The sequence below is a fragment of the Heteronotia binoei genome, chromosome 4 (assembly GCF_032191835.1).
Source record: "Heteronotia binoei isolate CCM8104 ecotype False Entrance Well chromosome 4, APGP_CSIRO_Hbin_v1, whole genome shotgun sequence".
In the NCBI taxonomy this organism is placed as follows: domain Eukaryota; kingdom Metazoa; phylum Chordata; class Lepidosauria; order Squamata; family Gekkonidae; genus Heteronotia; species Heteronotia binoei.
The window spans coordinates 154,418,760-154,443,817 of record NC_083226.1 but is presented as its reverse complement, the minus strand read 5'-3'; positions in this window follow the sequence as shown (position 1 = coordinate 154,443,817).

Here is a 25,058-nt window from a genome sequence, read left to right as displayed (position 1 = left end):
TTTTCAACCCATCAGTAAATTATATCTGCCAACAGCCCTGGTAAACCCAGTCCTTTTAATAGGTTTAATGTGTAGAAATGGGCAGCTTTCAGTTCTTCCATTGTCCAGATGCCACTGGCAATTACAAGATGTACTATGAACATTTGCAAAGAACTCCCTCTCATTCATGTTGTCTGCATAGAAAAAACTCTGAGCTAGGTTTTAAAGACAAGTTGGTTCTTTATGGTATTTTAAAGAACATGCGTGGTTTTGTTGCCATATCACCTCCAGAAAACAGAAAAAAAAAATTTCCCCCTTCTTTTTGGACAAGGTGAAAATACAGAGCTGAAGCATTGTTTTTGTGCAGAGGCCATGCAAATTCTCTTTGTATCTCTTTTGTATCCAAAGCTAGTTCTGAGATTAGACTGCAGGATATAAATTTATATGAACATATGTCACCCCCTCAGGAGTTAATCTTGATCAAAATAAATCTCCTTTACGACTTATTACGAAAAAAGAAAATCATTTTTGCCGACGCATGTGTATCAGATTTTGTTTAGTATCCTTACATGATCAAACAGGAATGAATGAAATTTTGACGTGTCAAGCTGGTGCTGAACAACAAGGAGATGTTTTTACAACAAATGTAAAACAATAGGTTGATGAAACCAGCTTATCTGCTGGTTGAAAGGGCTGGAGTGGTTCCCTTTGACCATTTTTTTTTAAAGGGCAATTCTGAGGATCATGGGAGCTATATACACAAGTCATGAGGGATGAAGACAATAGTAAGGAAGGGAATTGGGTAAGATTGAGTGAACAGCCCCTTCCTGGTGGGTGAGACAAATATAATGTCTCCTAAATCTCAAGAAACCTACTGCTATGTGCCAGTTTTGAACAGTCAGTTCACAAAGACAAATGCTGGGTATCTGAATTGTCATGTTCCTTTTATACAGTGGAGGTATGCATATGTAAAGAAGTGATAGAATGGAAGTATAAGCAAGTTGCAAAATATGATGGAGAACTTGTAGGGTTGCTAACCAAGCACTGACAAGCATTGGTGATGGTTGGGACGAGAGAGCGATATTGTGTTATAGAACGTCATGATGTCACTTTCAGTTTGTAACCAGAAGTGCTGTCTTGACACTGTAGGAATTGACCTATCTCTATGTTTTTACCATAAAACCCTAACAGAATGAAGAGCCCTAGCAAGGCCTGGAATTCACAGGTGGGAGCTTATCTGCTGCTTCTGGGCAAATAGCAAGCTTAAGAACTTGTTAAAATTTGCAAGGGCTTTATTTATTTATTTATTTACATTAGACTTTTATCCCGTCCTCTCCGCAAGCGGACTCAGGGAGTTTAAACAGCAGGCATTTGTGTGTGTGTGTGTGTATTAATGGGGTTTATAGAATATTGTAAGGAGCACTGTGGCACAGAGTGGTAAGCTGCAGTACTGCAGTCCAAGCTCTGCTCATGACCTGAGGTCGATCCCAGCAGAAGCTGGGTTCAGGTAGCTCCACCACCTATTTTTCTACAAAATGACCCCTGAGTGCAAGCAATGGTTTTGTATGAGGTGCTAGGTTGGCTTGCTGATCCATCATGTGTACTGCATCTTTTCGCCCAGCAGCAGGGAAGGGGTGTGGGGTTTTGGTGACTCACTATTTGGATGGCGGCTTGGCAGCTGTAGCATAAAGCAGTAAAAAACCAAAAAAGACAGCTTTTGGCTCCCAGCTAGGACATCGGTTAAAGAGGTGGAATTTTGCTGTTGTTCATTACAATTTAATTAGCATCTGTGGATTCACTGGGCAACACTGCCCAGCAACCTTTATGAATTCATTCCAAACTGCTTCAAATGGAGTGGTTGTTCACTGCCAAATTTTTATAGAGACTTGGGATATAGCAACAAACATCTCCTCCCAGAGGCAAGGGGGTGGTGAGTTAATGGCAGAGGTGGGCAGACAACACCAAGCTAAGTGGCAGTTCGAGATCTTATGGCAGATGCACAGGACTGGCACCTTTAGAAGTAGGCAACTTGATGGATGGTTCGGTATAACAGCCAGGGTTGGTGCTCATGGAACCAACACCTGAAGCAATGAAGAGAGAAGAAAAAGTAATAGGTGGAGTGATCAAGCTTTTGCAAACAAGCTAACTAGATGGTGGGGGTTATGGCATCTGTCTGAGGTTGCTCTAATACCCAGCGGTTTGCCTCCTGTCCTGTATGCTAGCCACATACTGGGAGCTGATTTTTGAAGGTTTTTTTTTTTTTCCCCGTCTGTCTGTTGACTTGTTCATGGCCGTTCGGCAAGTTTCCTCACCGTATTCTTTCCTGACAATGCAGTATGTAGTGCAATTGACCTTTTGCCCCATTGAGTTTTACATCCCCTGAACCTGCAGGGTTATTGGTCTGCTTGGCAGGCAACTGCTTAAATAGACTTAAATTAGTCACAAATAATATCAATCAATAAGGGTGTGTTTTTAACAAATCCTGCCCTTTGGTGTTCTTTTAAGTGGACATTAACAATGTTAATGATTGCCTACCTTTTTGGATCAAATTTTGTGTCCAGTAGCACCCGTAAGACCAACAAAAGTGGATTTAAGGTATGGGCTTTTGTGTGCATGCACACTTCCTCAGATGCATTGAAATGGAAGTTGACCTTTTATTCATTATATACACATTTGACATGAAATCTGAGGCATCCCTAAATATGTTGTTTAAACTTCTGAGTCTGGTTTTCTGAAATTCTCCAGCTGGTTGCAGGACTGGTTACAAGACATATAGTGTTGAAGGGAAGGACAATACTGGATTGACTGCCAATCACCAGTTGTTCTGGCCATCAGTGGGTGCTTGAGGAGGGACAGCAGGAGCAGGGTAGCCACAGGGCCTGGCATGAGTGAACACCAAGGCTGTTAGAGCTCCACATGATCCCTTAGCATTTCCTAAGGTTAAATAAGCAACCAGGAGGCTTCAAATAAGGCTGTGGAGATAGCACACTCACTTGGGTGATGTTGCCATGACTCCCCTGGCCACTGATGAGGAAGAAGAAGAAGAAGAAGAAGAAGAAGAAGAAGAAGAAGAAGAAGAAGAAGAAGAAGATATTGGATTTATATCCCTCCCTCCACTCCGAAGAGTCTCAGAGCGGCTCACAATCTCCTTTACTTTCCTCCCCCACAACAGACACCCTGTGAGGTGGGTGGGGCTGGAGAGGGCTCTCACAGCAGCTGCCCTTTCAAGGACAACCTCTGCCAGAGCTCTGGCTGACCCAAGGCCATGCTAGCAGGTGCAAGTGGAGGAGTGGGGAATCAAACCCGGTTCTCCCAGATAAGAGTCTGCACACTTAACCACTACACCAAACTGGCTCTCCAGGAGGGGGGTGGGTGCAATTGTTAGATCCAGGCGGGGAAACTCCTGAAGATTTGGGGATAAAGCCTGGAGAGGACAGGGACCTCAGTGGAATATGACGCCATAAAGTCCATCATCCAAAGAACAATTTTCTTCAGGGGAACTGATCTCTGTCATCTGGAGATGAGCTATAAAACCAGGAGATCCCCAGGTCCCACCTGGAGGCTGGCATCCCTATGGGTGACTTCTTAGAAACTGTGTGATAATCAAATGGTACCTGGAGATTTGAGGGGTGAAGCTGGGGAGGGTGGGGTTGGGGGAGGAGGAGGATATCCTGCCCTAGAGTCCACCTTCCAAAGCAGCCATTTTCTCCAGGGGAACTGAACTTAGTCATCTGAAGATCAATTGTAATGGCGGGAGATTTCCAGATGCCACCTGGAGACTGGCAATGCTAGATCCTGTCTGCACTGTTCAAGGGAGTTGGCAGAGCCCGTCAAGAGCAATCCTATAAAACAGGAAGTGGCTTGTCAGACATTGGGGTCTGTAATGAGCAGGAAGTCACAGAGTGTGGTAAACTGGAGCTGAGCAGTGTCATTAAGTAATTGTCCTCTCAGGGCCACCACATCCTCACAGAGCCCATACATACCAGGATCAGCAAGACCAGGGCTTCTTCCTGGGTTTTGAAGTCTTGTGAGTACAGCTTTTCTTGGCTGGAGGTTCTCCTCATGTGGTCAGCTTCTTTCAGGCCACCCATGCTCTGGGAATGTTTTCCTGGAGTGCAAGCTTTTCTTGGCTTGTATCTCAGTGGAATTAAGGTTTTGATGGTTTTGATACATATACATTGCATCTTCGGTTTAGTGTTCTTGTGTCAGCAAGTAATGGCAGATGCATCTTTGTCCTGCAAAACCTCCAGACTTCCTTCATCACCTGGCAGACAGCTGTTCTGACCTTCAGTGGATGAGCAAGGAGGCAACAGGAGGACAAGAGCTGGGCATGAGTAGGCATGGATGCTGGCATGAAGAGAAACTAAAGACTGTTATACCTGCACATGATCCTACAGCATTTCCTTAAGATCTACCCTGCTGCTTAGCAGTTTCAGAACCTAGCTGTAACTGATGATTACAAAGAAGGTAGAAGAAGACTATAGATTTATATTCCATCCTTCTCTCTGAATCAGAGTCTCAGAGCGGCTTACAATTTTCTTTATCTTCTTCCCCCACAACAGACACCCTGTGAGGTAGGTGGGGCTGAGAGAGTTCTCCCAGAAGCTGCCCTTTCAAGAACAACTCTTGGAAGAGCAATGGCTGTCCCAAGGCCATTCCAGCAGGTGCAAGTGGAGGAGTGGGGAATCAAATCTGGTTTTCTCAGATAAGAGTCCACGTACTTAACCACTTCACCAAACTGATAGGGGGGGACGATGGCTGATAAACGGCAGGACAGCGCACGCACACAGCGACCTGAACTCAATAATGTGTAGAAAAGGTCAATTTCATTTTGTGCTGTTTTAAGAAGCATAATTTCCATGATTTGAGAAGTACTTACAGGCTCAGTTCAGAATTCTACTCTGCTTTTGTAGACATTTTATGTGGTTTATTGAACCCACTTCTAAGAGTTCAGCAGGCATTAGCTAAGCTCTACAAAGTCTGTTTCATTGTCCTAGGGACTAAGCATTTTTTTAAACTGAGATTTACAGGAATTGATTTATTTACCTAGTGCTGTAGTCTACTACTGCAGCACAGTCACCGGCCAGATAGCAGGATTAATTTACAACAATCTTAGCTGCATTCAGATGTCAGAACAAGCTGTAAATAAAGGGAGTCTAGCAGGAACACAGCTTGTTGACATGCTTATGTACTTTCTTCCCTCCTCCTCTCATGCATGGAACTTGATCAAAAACTCCCTGATCTGAATAATAAACTCCAGTTTGCCAGGATATCTGAATGCAGGTGTGAAGTCAAATTGGAGTTTCTTTCCTCCTCACAAACCAGGGCTCTACACTTCAGTTAGTTTAGCATATCAACTCGTAGGGACTCCAGTTTGTCAAGGCACCTTGGTAATTTTGAGCTTTTCAACAAGACATCTTTTTAAAGATCAAGTCTTGGTTTAGTGGCAGATTAGGGATTGGGCAGTGGATCAGTGGTAGAGCATCTGTTTTGCAAGTAGAAAATCCTGGGTTCAATTCCCAGTATCTCTAGTCAGATGGTAGATGATGTGAAAGACCTGAGAACCTTGAATGAGTAGACAATACCGACCTTGAAAGATTCTGTGTAAGGCAGCTTCATGCACACTAATTGCCTTATCATATCAACTTTCCAGAAATATTAGCTCCTGAATCTTCCAAAACAAACATATCCAAGAACAAGACAGAATTTTAGATCTGGATTAGGGGCAAGAAACCATCAAGTGAGTGGGCTCGGATGGTGAAGAAGCCAAATCAAAAGCTGTGTCACGTGGTGGTCTGATTATATAGTGGCTCACAGCCATCAGTGCAAGCTTCAGGAAGAGAAGGAATTTGATTTTAAAGCACTTCTGGGCATGCACCCCCAATGCAGGTGACTCTCTGAGTAGGTAATTGTTATGGGCAGAGGGACACATTTTTGAGAAAACCTTGTGGTTGTGACAGATCTGAGCAAAATAGGCAAAACCTTTTTGGCCTTGTCCTATAATTCATCATTTTGGGAATCTGCCAGGTGGCAGCAGTGATCCTGTGTTGGCTCAGCAATCATTGTATCACATCTGAAACATTTATTTGGCAGGGAGAAGACACACAGTCTTTGCCTGTTAAATCATTCTTCCATATACTCCTTTATGAATAGCAGCTCATTTGGCCTTTTAAGCTGTCAATCTTTTTCTGGCTTTCTCTCTTTTCCCACCTATTCTTGCTGATTTAGCAAAAACAAAACAAAACACCCTCTCCAGAGTTGTCAGAAAAAGGAAGCCACTATTATTTACATTATATTTTTGAACACGTCAATGTGCTGATAAACCAGATCCTGTTTGGTTTTCCTTTCCAGGCTGTATACATTGTCATAAACACATTCATCATTCCAGAGGATCCTTATGCATGAAAATGAATTTACATTCAACCCAGCTCTTGGAATGAATATAAAATCCAGAATCTATCACTCAGGAACATTTAAGTCCTCAGAATTAAGCATGCTTGGGGGGAAAGTGTAAAAGACTGGGGAAGGCAATGGCAAACCACCCCGTAAAAAGTCTGCCGTGAAAACGTGAAAGCAACATCACCCCAGAGTCGGAAACGACTGGTGCTTGCACAGGGACCATTGCACTGGATTGTGTGACAGGGACTTATTTGCATATAAGAGCCAGTTTGGTGTAGTGGTTAAGTGTGCGGACTCTTATCTGGGAGAACCAGGTTTGATTCCCCACACCTCCACTTGCACCTGCCGGAATGGCCTTGGGTCAGCCATAGCTCTGGCAGAGGTTGTCCTTGAAAGGGCAGCTGCTGTGAGAGTCCTCTCAGCCCCACCCACCTCACAGGGTGTCTGTCGTGGGGGAAGAAGATAAAGGAGATTGTGAGCCACTCTGAGACTCTTGAGTGGAGGGCGGAATATAAATCCAATTTCTTCTTCTTCTTCATATTAGGCCACCCCCCTGATATCACCATTGTTTCTCACGGGGCTTTTTTATAGATGCCAAACCAGCTTGAACTGCATTCCTGCTCAAAAAAAGCCATGAGTGGGGGAAAAGTTACATCTTGAGGGTAGGGGGTGGGGGAAAGAAGAAGAAGAATTACAGATTTATACCTTGTCCTTCTCCCTGAATCAGAGACTCAGAGCGGCTTACAATCTCCTTTATCTTCTCCCCCCCCCCCCCGCAACAGACACCCTGTGAGGTGGGTGGGGCTGAGAGGGCTCTCACAGCAGCTGCCCTTTCAAGGACAACCTCTGCCAGAGCTATGGCTGACCCAAGGCCATGTCAGCAGGTGCAAGTGGAGGAGTGGGGAATCAAACTCGGTTCTCCCAGATAAGAGTCCATGCACTTAACCACTACACCAAACTGGCTCTCTGGAAAGTTACATCTTGACTCCAGCTGAGCAGCAGTGGTTGGCTGGAAGCTGAGGGAAGGCCCCAGCCTTGGCAACTGGCAAGTCAGCTTCCCCACCTTTCATGGGGAGGTGAGTCTCCGTTGGGACAGTCAGTCTGTAATGTGCCCTGTCTTCACAGGCTGAGACTGAGGAGGGCACATCAGCTTCTACTCCAGGCTGGGGAGCAGCAGAGCCAGGAAAGAGGAAGAAGTCATGGATGACCCAGAACACCATCTTGTTTTAAAGTGAGCCAGGAACTGGAGGAAACATATTGAGCTGCCTTATACTAATTCAGAACCAGTGACCCATTCTAGCTGCATGCTGTCTCTTCAGTTTGGTGAGGTGATTAAGAGAGCCAGTTTGGTGTAATGGTTTAGAGCGGCAGACTCTAATCTGGAGAACTGGGTATGAGCACCCACTCATGCACATGCAACTGCTGGGTGACCTCTGAGAGCTATTTTCTCAAGAGCAGTTCTCTCAGAGCTCTCCCAGCCCCACCTACCTCACAGGGTGTGTGTTGTGGGGAGAGGAAGGGAAAGGAGACTGTAAGCCACTCTGAGACTTCAAGCAAAGGGTGTGGTATAAATCATTCTCCTCCCTCCCTCCCTCCTCCCTGTCTGCAGCTATCCAAGGTCCCAGGTAGAGAAAGGTATTTTTCAGCATCTCCTACCTGTGATCCTGTAACTGGAGATGAAACGGACTAAGCAGGGGCTTTCTGAATGTAAAGCAAGTACACTACTACTGAATCATAGCCCTTCTCCAAGGAAGTCAGAGAACAGGAGATATTGTAGTTAGTAAATAGTTCCTCTCTGTAAAATTTAACTCACCGGTTGCTTTAAGGGCTACAAACATTGCCACACTGTAATAAATGCTGTAGGTTATTTTGCCTTCCTTCCTTCCTTAGTTAGCCTTGGACAGTTTTGTGGCTAAAGAGAGAAGAATCTAACACCCCACCCTATAAATCCTTCTTCCAAGTTCTCAGCTGGAGTCTGGAGATCGGTTTGTTAAGAGTGGGAGATCAGAAGAAGAAAAATGGCTCCCTCAGTCTTCTTGACATCTGAGGTCTGAAATGAATTCCTTCATACTGAGGTCTCTCCCTCCCCCCCTCCCTGAGCTTTCCAGTACAATCTTAGGAAGAGTCACATCTTTCTAAGCCCCACTGCCTTCTTTTTAGAATTGTGCTGACAATCCAGGAGTCACTGAAACAGACAATTTAAGGCATAGAAAAATGTCAGCCAGTTACCATTCACACTTGACCATTGGATAAGAATGCATACATTTCCTAGATCAATTCCATTGAGTCCAAATATCTGAAGTTAATAGGGCCTGAAGAGTGACCAGTACTTTGGTCTTAATATATATGAATGTACAAATAGGTCTTTTTCAGATGTTCTGTGACTATTTGTTTCATCCACTACTGGTGTTCATGATTTAGTTTATGTCTTCTTGTATGTGCAGGACCCATGATCCACAGCACAATCTTGCTTGGCAGTCAAAGGGGATTGTCTCCTCCCCTTTCCAGCATCAGGAAAGCAGACTGGATTCAACCCAAGATCCTGTGGCAGTGAATTCCCCATATTAATAGCATCATGGTAAAAAAAATACTTCTGTCTTGACCTTCTTGGGCCTTTTGATTAACGGATTTTGTATCATTCTACTGGAATAGCTTTCCTGTTTTCAGACCTTTTTCTTCCGTGAAAACCTGGATAGGCCTTCATATTTTCAACAAGGATCTTGAACTTACTGTTTTATTGAATTTGTATAAGTCAATGAGAATGATGTTGAGTGTGCATAATTCCTAGGGTGTTTTTTTTAAGGGGGGGGGATATAATGGCTTTTGAAATGACCTTTTACTATATTTTGAAATTCTACCTGAGGAAAATTTTAGAATCTTTGAGAGTACTTTTCTTTGATTATCAATGAAATCAATTAATTATACAATGGTTATTGCAAACAAGCTTCACAACAGAAGCTTATTTGCTGTAGAGGTTAAGTGTGTGGATTCATATCTGGGTTTGATTCCCCAGCTGCCTCACAGGTTGTCTGTTGTGGGGGAGGAAGGTAGAGGAGATTGTTAAGCCACTTTGAGACTTTGCAATTCAGAGTAAAGGGTGTGAATAAACCAATATCATCATCGTTATTATCATCATCATCTTCGTCTTCTAATTTTTTACTTTGTATCACAACACTATTAATGTTAGTTTGTTCATGAATGAAGCTATTGGTATTGAAATGTATTTGGTTTCCTGATTTATTTGAAAAATGAGGAGTGTTTTATTCATGTTATGGCCATTTTGGAATATTTTGTTTTAGTTTTGTATATTTGTTGAATAATACTTATTTTGTTTTAATTTTTTTATGGTGTAATTTTGTTTTAACCAGATAGGTTTTCTCTTTCTTTTTCTATAGATTGTTTCAGGCTTTGAAGGTTATTTCCCCCTTTCATTTCTACTGACCAGGTAAGAAAGAATTCAGACCTGTCTTCACAGTGATGGGAACCAGATAGAAGACATCTTTGTGTCGTAGAGAACGCCTTCAAGGACAGAGATAATGGTATCTCATCCTTACAGCATCTTTCCTGGGGATCAAGTCCCATCTAAATCAGTGGGACCTGTAAGTTAGTCGGACTCACTTCTGCCAGGATTTCTGTTGAGGATGGTTGTGGCCAGTGTTCCCTCTAAGCTGAGTTAGAGTGAGCTAGCTCACAGAGTTTTAGCCTCCAGCTCACACATTTTTGTCATAGCTCAGGACAGATGACCCCAGAGCACACTAATTTATCCAGTAACTAACAACTTTAATGCCAGAAGCTCACAAAGCAGAATTTGGTTGTAGCCAATTTTTTACCACCTCTTAGCAATGCTAGGAGCCCCATGGTGCAGAGTGGTAAGCTGCAGTACTGCAGTCCAAGCTCTGCACACGACCTGAGTTTAATCCTGGTGGAGCTGGGTTCAGGTAGCTGGCTCAAGGTTGACTCAGCCTTCCATCCTTCCAAGGCCGGTAAAATGAGCACCCAGCTTGCTGGGGGTATAGTGTAGATGACTGGGGAAGGCAATGGCAAACCACCCCATAAAAAGTCTGCCAAGAAAACGTTGTGATGTGACATCACTCCAGAGTTAGAAATGACTGGTGCTTGCACAGGGGGCTACCTTTATCTTTAGCAGTGCTGCCTTTTTTTTTTTTTTGGGCAGCAGTCTGGTGTGTGATTGTTAGGTGCCAAATGATCACCTTCTGTTCTGATGCCGGAGCCAGAGTGTTGTTTTATCAATTATAGTGTAATGTTTAGTGAATGTTATGAGCCATCCTGAGCCGTGTGGCCCAGGGAAGGGGCAGGTTATAAGCCTAAAAACAAATAGATAAAACAAAATAGGGCTGGGATCACCCACACTAAATAATGCACTTTCAATCCACTTTCAATGCACTTTCCAACTGGATGTTGCCAGTTCACACAGTCAAATCCAGTTGGAAAGTGTATTGAAAGTGCATTATTTAGTGCATATGATCCCAGCCAAGGAGTCTGTAAACATCCTTTGTGTCAGGAGAACCTCTATTTTTATTTTCTGAGTAAAGATGTTCTGGTTTTGGTTTCTTCTTGGTTTCTCTGAAGTGCCAAATCCAGCCCCCAAATATACCTTCCAAAGGACCAGAGCTGCAAAAAGAAAAAGAAAGAAAAGACCCCCCCACCCGCCAATTCCAGATATGCTCTAGCGCCGCACAATAGTTAAGAATTCTCCCTCTTCCATCGCCTCCACCCACATCAAACCTCTTGCTCTCTTTTCGGAGCTTGTTAATTCAACATTAGGTAGGGCGCTCTGGCCTCGTTCCCAGAATTTAACAGTGGGGGCCTTGTGAAATGCTAAACGATGTGTATAACAGCATTCAGGCCCTCTGCGAGCCGATCCGTCAAAACATTTGCTGCTTTGAAAATGTGTTCTTAAAAACAGGGCATATGGAACGTATTAGTATATTTTGGTGAAGTTTAGGCAGCCTGTCCCAAGAGAAGCTTTAAAAATCTGGAGGGCAAAGTCCTACTTTTTAGCAATGAGCATCTCCTCAAAACGATTCTTTCGTGACCTGGCGTATGTAAAAGCCCTGAGAGAACATTCACAAACATGGATGTCGGTCTCTTTCCAAAGCTCTTTGTGTGAGGCAGTGAGTAAAAAAGTGGGGGGAAAATATGGTTCATGACACTTGCATACAATGACTGCTGTTTTCTTCAGCATTGTTGTCTTGGTTAACGGCACTGATCCTTGGATCTCTGAGTGACGTCGTATAGCTTGAGGGTTCTTTGGGTCCATGATTTCACGACTGTGGATTCTTGCATCTCTGGAGGCATGAATGGGAAGGGCCTACCCGTCTCCTTGGAGATGTACAAGATGGTTCCACAGTTAAATGAGACAAGTGAAATGCAGGTAAGGAGTACCTGGCTACATTATCTTTCCCTTAATTCCTCCTCCACAAGGGCCAAGACATTGTACAACAAAAATGTATTTTAGTTACACTGCGAAATAACAACAAAAACTTTGGAGAATTTGCATGGCAGCCGAAAGGCCGTGGTGGCTTTTGAGATGAAACTGGATCGAGGTGGTAGGACAGAAAGCTATTTATAGGAAGAATAATGTGGGTGGGTTTGGAAAACCCCCCCGGCCTTTTCAGTTTTACCCATTGCTTTTCTTTTTAAAGGACAGGAAAAATATATAAAATACAGCTATAGTTAAGGGAGTACAGGAATTTTTCTGGATGTGGTCACATAACAAAACATGACTTCTAGAACACAACAGTAAGGGATAGCATTTCTTGTCTCTGTAGCTCCCACAGTTTCTGAGGATGCTGTCCAGATTTTTTGTGTGTGTGGGGGGGAGGTGTTTGGATCCAGAGGAGTGTTTCCATGGGCACAAGCACTACTGCCTGCAGAGTGCAACTTTTGTGGCTCCCTGATCTCATGGCACTCCAAAGTGTCTCTCCAAATCCTTTTCCTGGAGTCCTCCTCTCCCACAGGAGGCAGGGTTTGATGGGGCATTTTGGGTTGTCATAGGAGGTAGGAGAAAGTTGTGGTCAGTTGGTGGAAGTCCTGGTATACTGGATGCAGCCCCAGCTTTTGCCCATGGATCTGTTGCACCAAATTCTTTAAAAAGTTGCTGTGTTTGTGGAGATGATGAGATCTACTTTAGCGTACAAGTTGATTTGGGCAGAATTGCAGGCACATCTCCACTTATGGATCTCTGATCCACCTCTCTTTTTAGTTTAGAAAAGAGATGACTGGGGGCCACAATAGAGGTTTATAAAATTATGCATGGTATGGAGAATAGGGATGGTCATGAACTGGGAAAAGGTCTGCGACATGCCCTATGTGGTAACCATAAACCTTAACAAACGTTTAAGGGTTAAATGAACAGGTTTGGTTTGTGAGGTTTGTGTCTCAGTAGAATGCTAGAGACACCAGACTTATAGGAGAGCTCTGGTTGACTTTCCTCTACCAGCCATCCAAGTTTGGTGGGAATTGGATTTACGAGGTCTAAGTTATGGGCCCCCAAACAAGGTTCTCCAGGAAAGTGCTTTTTGAGGAAATGATCCCTCCCCCCCACCCCCAGAAAGCACTTTCCTGAGGGCTTCTTTGGGGGCCATAACTCAAATACACAAAGGCCACACACCCCTGATGTAGCCAATCCTCCTGATGTGGTGATGTCACTTCCAATTACACTCAGCTGAAGTGACATGGTAGCATTGCATGATGTCATTTTACCAGGTCCAATCCTCACTAAACTTGAAGACCAGCTAGAGAAGAGTCATCCAGAGATTCCCCATGAGTTTGGTGCTTCTAGCATTCACAAGATCTGCTCTATACACTCTGGAATCTCCTGAACCCGTGTCTGCCAAATGACCACCTCACATTGGCAGGTAGTCATTTTGACAGATGCTGGTTCAGGAGTGTAGAAGAAGAAGAAGAAAGAAGACATTAGATTTATATCCTGCCCTCCACTCCAAAGAGTCTCAGAGCGGCTCACAATCTCCTTTACCTTCCTCCCCCACAATAGACACCCTGTGAGGTGGGTGGGGCTGGAGAGGGCTCTCACAGCAGCTGCCCTTTCAAGGACAACCTCTGCCAGAGCTATGGCTGACCCAAGGCCATGCTAGCAGGTGCAAGTGGAGGAGTGGGGAATCAAACCCCGTTCTCCCAGATAAGAGTCCGCACACTTAACCACTACACCAAACTGGCTCTCCAACATATGCTGTGCAAGCTACAGATATCAGTGTCACAGGGGACCTTCCCTGGATGCTCCTTTATATGTCCTCCAAGTTCTGCCCCCATGTTGCTTTGAAGTTTCTTAAACATTTAGATTAAGTAGATACAGTCTGTCTGGAAATGTATCTGTTCACGAACTGTCACAAACCAGCCTGAACAGCTGGAAAGTTCATGGAAAGTTTGTGCTGGTTGACATGCCACAAACTTTACTTCGCAAACCACAATTGGACAAAATTCATAATGAACTCTAGTGGAGAGAGCTGACAAAGAGAATTTTTTTCTTCCTCTCCCAAAAGACTAGAACTTGAGGGAATACAGTGAAGCTGATGGGCAGTCGGTTCCAGGCTGACAAAAAGGAAATACTACTTTACACAGAAAGTGATTAAAATGTGGAATGTGCTGCCAGAGGATGTAGAGATGACCACAGGAATAAACAGTTTTAAAAGGGGATTAGATAGATTTGTGGAAGTTCAGTCTATCAGTGGTTGCTAGTTATAGCGATTGAGGGGACCCTCCACATTCAGAGGCACTAAACCCAGAGCCAGGAGGCAACCCCGGGGAAGGCCTCAGTCTCTATGCCATATTGCTGGCTCTCAAGAAGACCTGGTTGGCCACTGTGTGAGACAGGATGCTGGACTAGATGGACTATTGGTCTGATTCAGCAGGGCTCTTCTTATGTTCTCTCTAATGTGCACGTGTACATGTAGACCAACAGGGATGTTCACAGAATCATAGAATCATATAATTATAGAGTTGGAAGGGACCTCCAGGGTCATCTAGTCCAACCCCCTGCACAGTGCAAGAACTTTACCTCCCCTACCACACACATCTCTAGTGACCCTTGCTCCATGCCCAGAAGATGGCAAAAAACCTCTGGGGTCCCTTGCCAAACTGGGCTGGAGAAAAATTGCTGACTGACCCCAAAGTGACAATCAGCATTTCCCTGGGTGTGTAAGTTTGTTTTGGGTTTACTGTTTACTTTGGTTTGGGTTTACTGTATGCAACTTGCTCTGGGTCTGAGAACATCCTTTCAACTCTATACCAGGGGTGGCCAACTGTAGCTCTCTAGATGTTTTTTGCCTACAACTCCCATCAGCCCCAGCCACCATGGCTGATGGCTTGGGCTGATGGGAATTGTAGGCAAAAACATCTGGAGAGCTACCGTTGGCCACCCCTGCTCTATACAATTCCAAGGCCACTTTTATAATTGATTTTACTGACCCATACCCCAATGGCTTTTTCATACAAGGGTTTTTACAGCACAGCTCTTTGCAAAGCTGCTTCTGTTGAAACCCACTGAAATCAATGAACTCAGGCTGGAGTAACTTTATACAGGATTGCACTGTAAACCATATTGGACTTTCTTTGCTACTGACTTAGGGCCAATACATGATACATGTGACACTGGTCAGGACCCAGGTGCCAAAACCGACTTGTCATCACATGTAGGGTCATTGAAACTCACTGTAACTCACTTTGAAAGTGTTGTGTTGCTCTCCAGCTCCAAATGCTACAAGGGGGGCAACAGCAAAAACAGCATGGTTGATGTCAGCACCTCACACGACACTCTAGAAATCTCTCAGACCTCTGTAGCTTTTACCATAGAATTTTGGAGAAATACTGCATGATGTGGTGATGTCACTTCCAGTTATACTCAGTTGAAATGACATGGTGGCATTGCATGATGTCATTTTAGTGGGTCTCCACCCTGCCCAAGTCTCCCACTGGACTGCTGGGCTACCAACCTTACCAAGGGCATTCCAGAGCTCATGGAGGTTTCATAAAGCTATTGTTACTACCAGGGCTTTTTTTGTAGCAGGAACTTCTTTGCATATTAAATCATACGCCCCTGATGTAGCCAATCCCCCAAGAGCTTACAGTAGGCCCTGTACTAACAGCCCTGTAAACTCTTGGAGGATTGGCTACATCAGGGGTGTGTGTCCTAATATGCAAAGGAATTCCTGCTACCAAAAAACTCCTGGTTACTACACCAAGGATTGATTTTTGGAAGTAAACTTAACTCACGTACCTTTAAAGAAGTCACAATAAAATTTTTATGGTGACCACTACTGAGCTTTGGGTTTCCTGAAGTTTCATTGTTGAGGCCTTTTAAAGTTTGTTGTTCAGGTACTAAAACAAATGATGCATTTTACACTCAGGTTTCTTTTGCTCTGCTTCTTTGTTCTGGTTAGTAGACTCTAAAGCCACAAAGCCATGTTCTGCTCAGGTTATTTTATATATTTTTTAATATTTTTAATTTATTTTGCTTTGCTAGCACATAGTCATTTCTCAGGGATTTGTGCCCAGAAAAATTAGAAGAATGAGCCACATAAGACCATAAGAGAGAGAGAAAGAGAGGCTGTAAAAGAAATATTATACCATATGTGGGGGAATATTTTTACAGTCAGTGGCTGCTCTCACTTTCTGGCATTTTTCACACATAGCCATCTGTTTGAGGGTTGTTTGAAATGGATGTTTTCCAGCATTTATGTAACTAGGCAGCTGAGAGGAAATGACATCACAGTTTCCTGCAGAATATTAGCAATGTCAAAACTATGGATAATAAATAATGTTTTTTTCAGATACTATTCTTTTTTTTTTCTCCTGAGGAGTTTGCTTACCAATCATAACTTTATCTCTGTTCTTTCTTGCATTGGGGCTGTGCCTTCAAAGGAGTTTTGCTCATGTACCCTAAAAACAATTTCTCAAATGAAGACAAACAAACTGCCCTCAGTGGAAAAACTGAAATGATGTGATCAGAACTGCGTTGACATGACTTGCCTTGTTTCATATTTGTCTTTGTAAGTGCTGAAAAGCACTTCCCGTTTTCACCTACTTTCTGCCTTCACTGCAAAAAAAGAGTACATTGTTTCATGACCAGTTTTTGGCAATGTTTTATTCTTTGCCCTCACAGTTTCTGGCTTCACTGGCCTTTACTAACCCTAACCCTATTGGCTGTGGTGAGGCACATGATAAGTCAGTGATGGCAAAAACTACCTATCAGGGAATGCTACATCCATACCCAAAGGATTCTAGTTCATACTGACCAATTAGATTAAACTGCAGTATGGGCAAATAAGGTTGAGGGTAGTGAGGGCAGAAAAATTAGGGAAATGATGTTAAAAAAAAAACAGCAAGCAAGCAATGGGAAAGCCTGGAATAAAGCCAGTTTTATTGGTTTTTCACATACACCAACATTTCCCCCTCCCCTTTAGCTCAAGAAGGAAAGAAGATTTTGCTCAAGTTCCTCTCCTCACTGTACCTCCACTCTCTGTCATTTGGCTTTTTGTCTATTAGAATCCCCTAAACCTATTTTTGAGGTGGAGTCACAGGAAGCTGCAGCTAGAAGGGGAAGATCCACCTCCACCAACATTTGTACTGGTTATTTGTGGGATCCAGCCCTATAAACTCTGGTTATGTAAGGGCAACTGGAGGCAGGCTGCATCACAACTTTAGAAGTTTTCTTGAACCTTTGGTCTTTGTAAAACATTGGATTGGTGCCTTTTGTATTGTATTGGATCATAGGGTTGCCAAGTCCAATTCAAGAAATATCTGGGGACTTTGGGGGTGGAGCCAGGAGACATTAGGGGTGGAGCCAAGATAAAGGCTGTGACAAGCATAATTGAACTCCAAAGGGAGTTCTGGCCATCACATTTAAAGGGATGGCACAGCTTTTCAATGCCTTCCTTCCATAGGAAATAATGAAGGATAGGGGCACCTTCTTTTCTATGGGAATAAATCTCCATAGGGAATAACAGAGTTCCCAGCAGACATTTCCCTCCCCTCCCCCCGCTTTCTGACGACCCTGAAGCGGGGGGAGGGCCTCCAAACCGGGGGATCCCCTGCCCGCACCTTGGGATTGGCAACCCTATTGGATCACCATGCATTTCTTAACATACAGAGTTGATACACCAGTTTTGGGTTTTTAAAAACCCCTTTGCTCCAAATGACTCAGATATTTTGAACGCACTGATGACAAAATCTGCATTTTTTGAAACAAGTGAAATTTAATCTGGATACCTTGTTTTACTAGCATATCTTCATATTTAATACCATCTGTATTGGGACTTCATACCTTGCATGGGGAGCAACAGAAATATTTCTTTGTAGACTCATGGACTGAGTTTTATTATAAGCATTAAAAAAAGGTAAAGGTAGTCTCCTGTGCAAGCACCAGTCGTTTTCGACTCTGGGATGACGTTGCTTTCACAACGTTTTCACGGCAGACTTTTTACGGAGTGGTTTGCCATTGCCTTCCCCAGTCATCTACACTTTCCCCCCAGCAAGCTGGCTACTCATTTTACTGACCTCGGAAGGATGGAAGGCTGAGTCAACCTGGAGCCGGCTACCTGAACCAGCTTCCACTGGGATCAAACTCAGGTCGTGAGCAGAGGGCTCCAACTGCAGTACTGCAGCTTTACCACTCTGCGCCACGGGGCTCTTATAAGTATTAGCAGGTCTCAGATTCAGCAGAAGCTCACAGAAGCGCAGCTCCTGAACCTTTCTGAGGGTTCCACCTATTCCTCCCCATTTACGTTGTCCATTGAATACTAGGTGCATCTGCATAACAATCTTTGGATTAGGAGAGTGAGTAACCGGTCAGCCACCAGGGCCTTTGCCACGCCTCTAGCAGCCCTCATTAACCCCTGGAGAAGCCTATGCCACTCATTTCCCACTTCTTATGTGATTTTGACTTGCTGGCCTTTTGACTGTGTGGGGGGTGGCTGAGGAGAGCCCCAGGTGAGCGAGGCCTGCTTAGGCTGGCTGGATCTCTAGCCAGCCCAAGCAGGCCTCTCTCGCCCGAGGCTCTCTTTTCTTGCATCGAGTTGCTTTTGGCTGGGGGGATATGCTAATGAGTTATGCTAATAAGATCCAACACATTTTTTTTTCTACAAAACAACTCCTGAGTATTAGGATTACCTTTTGTGAACTAAGAATATTGTAATTTGATTATACGTTTTTCTAAAAATTATATATGTAAGAAAAGTTTTTGTACAAAAAAATTCAGCGGGGACATTTGCATATTAGGCCACACCCCCTGACATCACCATTGTTTCACACAGTGCTTTTTTGTAGAAAAAGCCCAGCAGGAACTCATTTGCATATTAGGCCAGTCAGTCAGTCAACAATTTATTGTGTATAGCCATCGGCCATTACAAAATAGAACATGAACAGCAAAGTTCCCAAATAACATCTTAAAGGTTTCCCAGAAAGGCCAACCTCAAGAGTTTATTAGCCTAGGCTACACCCGCTAACGCCAAGCCAGCTGGAACTGTGTTCCTGTGCATTCCTGCTCAAAAAATCAGCAACAACCATGTAAGAAAGGTAATTATAAGAGCGCTTTAATAAGTAATAACCACACTTTGATAACAATTCTTTATTTTTTTGGCACTTTTCCACAGTCATCTTTTCTCAGTGTTCTTCTTATGACCTATAGCAGAAACTTCTAGATTCTTCCTAAACTGTGGAAACGTAATATAGCTATTTAATATTGAGAAAGTATATCATTCTAGGAATTCTGTGAGAATGCAACTCTGTGGTAAACAAGTATTGTAATATGTTCAGTGGTAGACTGGCCTGCTGGGGCTCTACAGGAAGAGTAGGATTGTTAACCTCCAGATAGGAGCTCAAGAATTCCAAGTGATCTTCAGACTACAGAGATCAGTTTCCCAGGAGAAAATGGCTGCATATTGGAGAGTGAATTTTCTGGTATCCCAACCCTTCTGAGCTCCCTCCTCTCCCCAAAATCTGCCCCCATGTCTCCAGGAATTTCTCAACTCAGAATTCTCAATCCTAAGGAAGAAGGATGCATTGGACAGACTTGTGCCAGTTCTGATGTTATTTCTTTGAATAGAACACTTGAGGAAAGTGAAGGAAGTGGCTTATTTTAGTGCTCTTGTCCTCAAAATCATCCAAATCTTCTCCCTGATGAGCCCTTCCCAAAAATAAAGCTGGGAACCATCTTTTGCATTATAAAAATAGTTCAAAAGCTGTAGGTTTAAGAGGGGAGAAATAAGCCCACCTGGTATTAATTCAGAATTTTGTTGCGCTTTTAGTTTGTGGGATAGCTTGTCAAAACAGCAGGATTATTTTAAAATAGTGGGGGAGAACCCTGACCAACCCACAGGGAAATAAAACTCAGTGATGCCAGCTGACCAGTCAACTTAAGTGGTCCACAACAGGAAGTTCTTGGTAGGCTGACAAAAGGTGCTTCAGATGAATACCTGGTTTTTATTGCGGCATGAAACCAATGTTTTTGAATTATTTTTATAATGCTGGAGGAGATAGATCCTGGTTGTTTTCAGCACTTTCTTGGAGAGATCTTTAGACTAGTGGCTTTCAAGCTTATGTTCCAGGCAATCCTGGGGATCCCTAGAAAATTATCAGGGATCCCTCAATCCTAATAGACAAACTTTCCCAAAAGACTGTTTTCCCATTATATATTTTTATGCTACACCTCCCTCCTGCTGTCATATATGGCAGCAATTGGTATGGTTAATGTGAGATTAGGGTTGCCAACTCCAGGTTGGGAAATTCCTGGAGATTTGGCAATGGAGCCTGGGAAGGGGCCTCAATGGCAGGGGTAGAATTCAAGCAGGATCTCCTTTGCATATTAGGCCACATACTCCTGATGTAGCCAATCTTCCAAGAGCTTACAAAAAAGAGCCTTGTAAGCTCTTGGAGGACTGGCTACATCAGGGGTGTGTGGCCTCATATGTAAGGGAGCTCCTGCTAGAATTCCACCCCTGCTCAATGGGACATTATGTCCAGATTTTTTTTTAACAGGAACACACAGGAACGCAGTTCCGGCTGACTGAGTGTCAGGGGTGTGACCTAATATGCAAATAAGTTCCTACTGGGTGGAAAGCCAGTTTGGTGTAGTGGTTAAGTGTGCAGACTCTTATCTGGGAGAACCGAGTTTGATTCCCCACTCCTCCACTTGCACCTGCTAGCATGGCCTTGGGTCAGCCATAGCTCTGGCAGAGGTTGTCCTTGAAACGGCAGCTGCTGTGAGAGCCTTCTCCAGCCCCACCCACTTCACAGGTCTGTTGTGGGGGAGGAAGGTAAAGGAGATTGTGAGCCGCTCTGAGACTCTTCGGAGTGGAGGGCGGGATATAAATCCAATATCATCTTCTTTCTACAAAAAGCCTTGTGTGAAACAATGGTGACATCAGGGTGTGTGGCCTAATATGCAAATGAATTCCTGGTGGGCTTCTTCTACAAACAAAGACCTGTTTATGAATATTTCCAAGCTTGTATTTTATCTTTTCTTACATGCCTGAGTACTCTGTATACCATTACAAAGGCTACTGAAACTGATATAAATACAGAGACCATGCATAAAGTTGCCAAATTTTGTTCCCATGCAATCGAATTGCATTTTATGGTTCTTACAAATTAATGTCGAGGTAACAGATTGTAATTTTAACCAGTGTATTCTAGCTAATATTTTTTCTGGAGCTGTATAATTTTAAAACCTTTTATTATGTGTACCATATGTGCTATATTTATTAAGCTAGAAGATGTTTGACCACTACTGTATTAATTGTCATATCTCATTATTCATACTAATGTCCTATATTTTATTTTCACATTTATTTTTTAAATATTTTACGTTTTACCTATTTAGGTCCATCTTGATTTTTACAATTTTTATGTGGTTGTTGTTGGCCTGTATTGTGCTATGTATTTGGTCATGGACCGTAATAAAGCAAACTGAACTGAACTGGACCTGTTTATGTCATAGAGTCCACAGTTTGAAGCAGCCATTTTCTCTAGGTGAACTGTCATCTGAAGAATAGCTGTAATTCTGGGAGATATCCAGGCACTACCTGAAGGTTAGGAAGTCTATGTGAGACCCTGGAGAGCTGCAGCCAATCAGAGCAGCCAGTCCTGATCTTGATAAACCAATGGTCTGGCTCAGTTTAAGACAGTTTCTTGTGTTCAAGATAGTTTCAGAAGATAGCCGTGTCAGTCTGCAGCAGAACAGCTAGATATGAGTCTAGAAGCACCTTGGAGACCGACAATATTTTCTATGTATGAGCTTTTGGGAGTCATAGGAGAGCATATCTGGTGAAAGGAGTTTTGACCCTCTTAAATTTTTAATTTTTTTGTGAGTATTGTGTGTCATGGTTGACTTCTAGTGACCCCTACTGGGGCTTGGACATTCAGAGAGGTGACTCTATTGCCTGCCTCTGCATCCTGGCCCTGGTATTCCTTGGAGGTCTCCCATCCAAGTAGTTGCCTGAAAATCTCATTGATCTCTAAGGTGCTAATGGACTCGTATGTTGTGTTCATTTTATGGGTAAAATCAGCGGTCATTTTGTAGAAAAATAGGTGATGGAGCTCATCCAGGGATTGTTATGCAGCTGCACATACTATTCAATGGACAAGGAGGTAGAACTCTCAGAAGGAGGAGGTGGAACTCTCAGAAAGATGCAGGAGCTGCACTCATGTGAGCTCCCACTGAATCTGAGGTCTGGGTAAAATGAAACATTAGAAAAAACAATGAAGATTATGCTATAGCCAGAAGCTTTCCAGGTGAATGGCACAACAAAACTTTGGTGAGACCAGGCATTTAAGTAATACCGTAGGGGGAACTATATATGGTGCTCTGAGTGCATTGGAGGAAGGGGAGGATAAAGTTGAAATAGATAGATGATAATCATTATAGCAGTAGAATACACATGAAGTTGCCTTATACTGAATCAGATCCTTGGTTTGTCGAAGTCCATGTTGTCTAAGACTGACAGTGGCTTTCCAAGGTCTCAGGCAGCGATCTTTCACATCACCTTCTTCCTTGTCCTTTGAACTAGAAATGCTGGGAATTGAACCTGAGACCTTCTGCACATCAAGAAGATCCTCTGCCACTGAGCCATGACCCCCTATTGCATCAGATTTTGAGGATCTCAGTTGCTTGTTACTTACTATGAACCCCAGACTGTGCAGAATCCCCACCCCACACCTGCTTATTACATTTCTGTTACATGCTGGTAGTGGCCTCAGCCCTCAGCCTGTGTGTGGGAGACTTTGAACATCAAAGCCAGCCCTGTTTAACCTATTTCCCTGGTTCTTGTTGAGTATGCATTTCTCCCCCCTGTATCAACAAAGAAAGGCACCTAGGAAAATAAAGACACACAGCTGATTTCATCTCAAAAATACTAAATTGACACTGAGCCAGATGCTTTCTGCAATTGTTACAGTAGACATTTATGTGGGTTTCATGTAGGGCTGTCTATTGATTAAAAGCATTTTAGTTAATCATCTGCCTTTATTCATTGCAGTTTGGATCTCAGCGAAATTTCTGGTGGGCCCCATGATTTCTGCCCAGGGAATGCAAATTTTGTTGCTTCTCCCCCTCCCACTGGACTACAAATACCCCCCAAAATTGTGCTGTGTGGGGCAGAGACCCTGAGGAATAGCAACAGTCCCACCTACGTGTGTGGGTCTGATCAACAGTATTCAAGCCCATATATTTCCCTCAACTTTCTACCAAGGCACTCAAGGAGTGTGTGTCTCTCACTCCCTTATATTCACAACACTTTAGTAAGGCAGGTGAGATTGAGATATTCATTCATTTACTCACTCACTAGAAATAAAGCCTGTTGTGAGAATAAATACAATGGGCTCAAGAAAGAGGCTCTGGGCAAGTGCCCCAGCCTTGGGCACTCAGGGTCAATTTGCTGTGGTGTCATAACATGATGATCATGCAGACACTGAAGCTCAGCATTCCTTTTGTCTGCAGTGCATTGTTGCTGCCTTTTCCTGTTGTATTTGGCCTTGTGGCATTTAGCATCAGCATGTGCTTGTGCTTTGTTTGTTTTTTTGGCTTGGCATGGTTGTGCTATGGTATGCCATAGAGTATGCACCTCAAGGTTGCTGTTTTCTGTACGGGAATTGATCTGACTTCAGCATTCCATCGTCTCCCCCCTCCCTGCAGCCTCTACCTTGGAAAAGTACAATCTTTTTCCACAGTGGGGACCAAGGCAAAAGGGAAGCAACCTCAGCAGTGCATAATGACAAAGAGTCCACCAGGGCCGGATTAAACCCTATGGAGGTCCCTAGGCAGTCAAAATCTTGGGGCCCCCTTCTCAAATTATTTCAGAGCTGGAGCGCCTGCCCTGCCACCTGAGGCCCCTACTACAGGCTGCAGGCCTCTTCTGTAGGGGAGAGGCAGAGAGAAGCAAACATGGCAACAATGCCAGCAGCAGCCACACCAGGCAAGTCGGGCAAAGAGCGGCTCAGTCTCTGGCTGCATGTGCAGGATGGGAAGGTCTGCACGCAGGAGGGGGGGAAACTGGGGGAGGGACTGGCCTGGGGTCCCTAGAGGCATGGGGGCCCATAGGCCAGTGCCTACTTGGCCTGTTAGTCCAGTCCTGGAGTCCACCCTGCAGAGCAACTATTTTCTGGGCTTCCTCCAGCCTAAGGGGCTTTCTTCCAGTTTCAGGGCAGACAAGCCCTTCAATGTACTGGAAGAGTTCTCAGTGTACTGTTGGCTGGACGAGCTACTGGCAAACAGGAGGAAGCTGAGATTCTGGCCCTGCTGAAGGGTTTGCTTGGCTTGGATCTTGGCCACAGCAACAATGACAATGGGTCTCCTTAAGCCTAAGAGGTGCTTTAATTAGCAGGGGTCTCTGTGTCCCCAGCATGCTTTACTCAAAGTTTTTTGACATAGGAAGTGGAAAGTGCCATCAAGTCACAGTTGACTTATGGTGAACCTGAAGGGTTTTCAAAACAAGAGCTATTCAGAGGTGGTTTGACATTCCCAGCCTCTGCATTGCAACCCAGGTATTCCTGGTGGTCTCCCATCCAAATAGTGACCTGGGCCAACCCTGCTTAGCTTCTGAGATCTGGCTACCCTGGCTTATCCAGGTCAGGATATTTCTGATATTACACTCCTCATGTAAATAGATATATTCATATGAAGTTATATATGCTTGGAAGTAAAAAAAAAAAAAATCCTTGAAACCCATGGGGTTTTCTTCTAGTTTAAGATTTTTAGCTGCAAAATGCTTTTTGCAGTGCAGTCCTTAGCAGTTTAAGCCCACTGAAATCAATAAGCTTGGACCGCAGCGACTTTGTACAGGATTGCACTGTCTGATTGTTCTGTCTGAACAATGTAGTTGCTGTGTTCTTAAAAACCATTGGGTCCTTTCCGTATGCTAGGCCTCCAGGAGAGCATTCGAATGCTTGCTTTGGACAAAACAGGAAGTGCCTTTACTAAGTGGTCATAGATTTGCTGAGGGGCTGTGCCTGATCCCTTCATTGTCCTGGTTTTCCTGTCACTGTCTGAAGGAAGCAGCCAGGGAGCAGGCGGGGGGGGGGGGGGGAGGGGAGGAAAAAAGCTAAGCCAGAGCTCAGTCGCTTTTAGATTGCAAGCTCCACTGCTGGTTTAGGAGAAGACTGATGAAAAGCCACTCAAGCCTTTGCCAAAAGCTTGCTAGAAATATTTG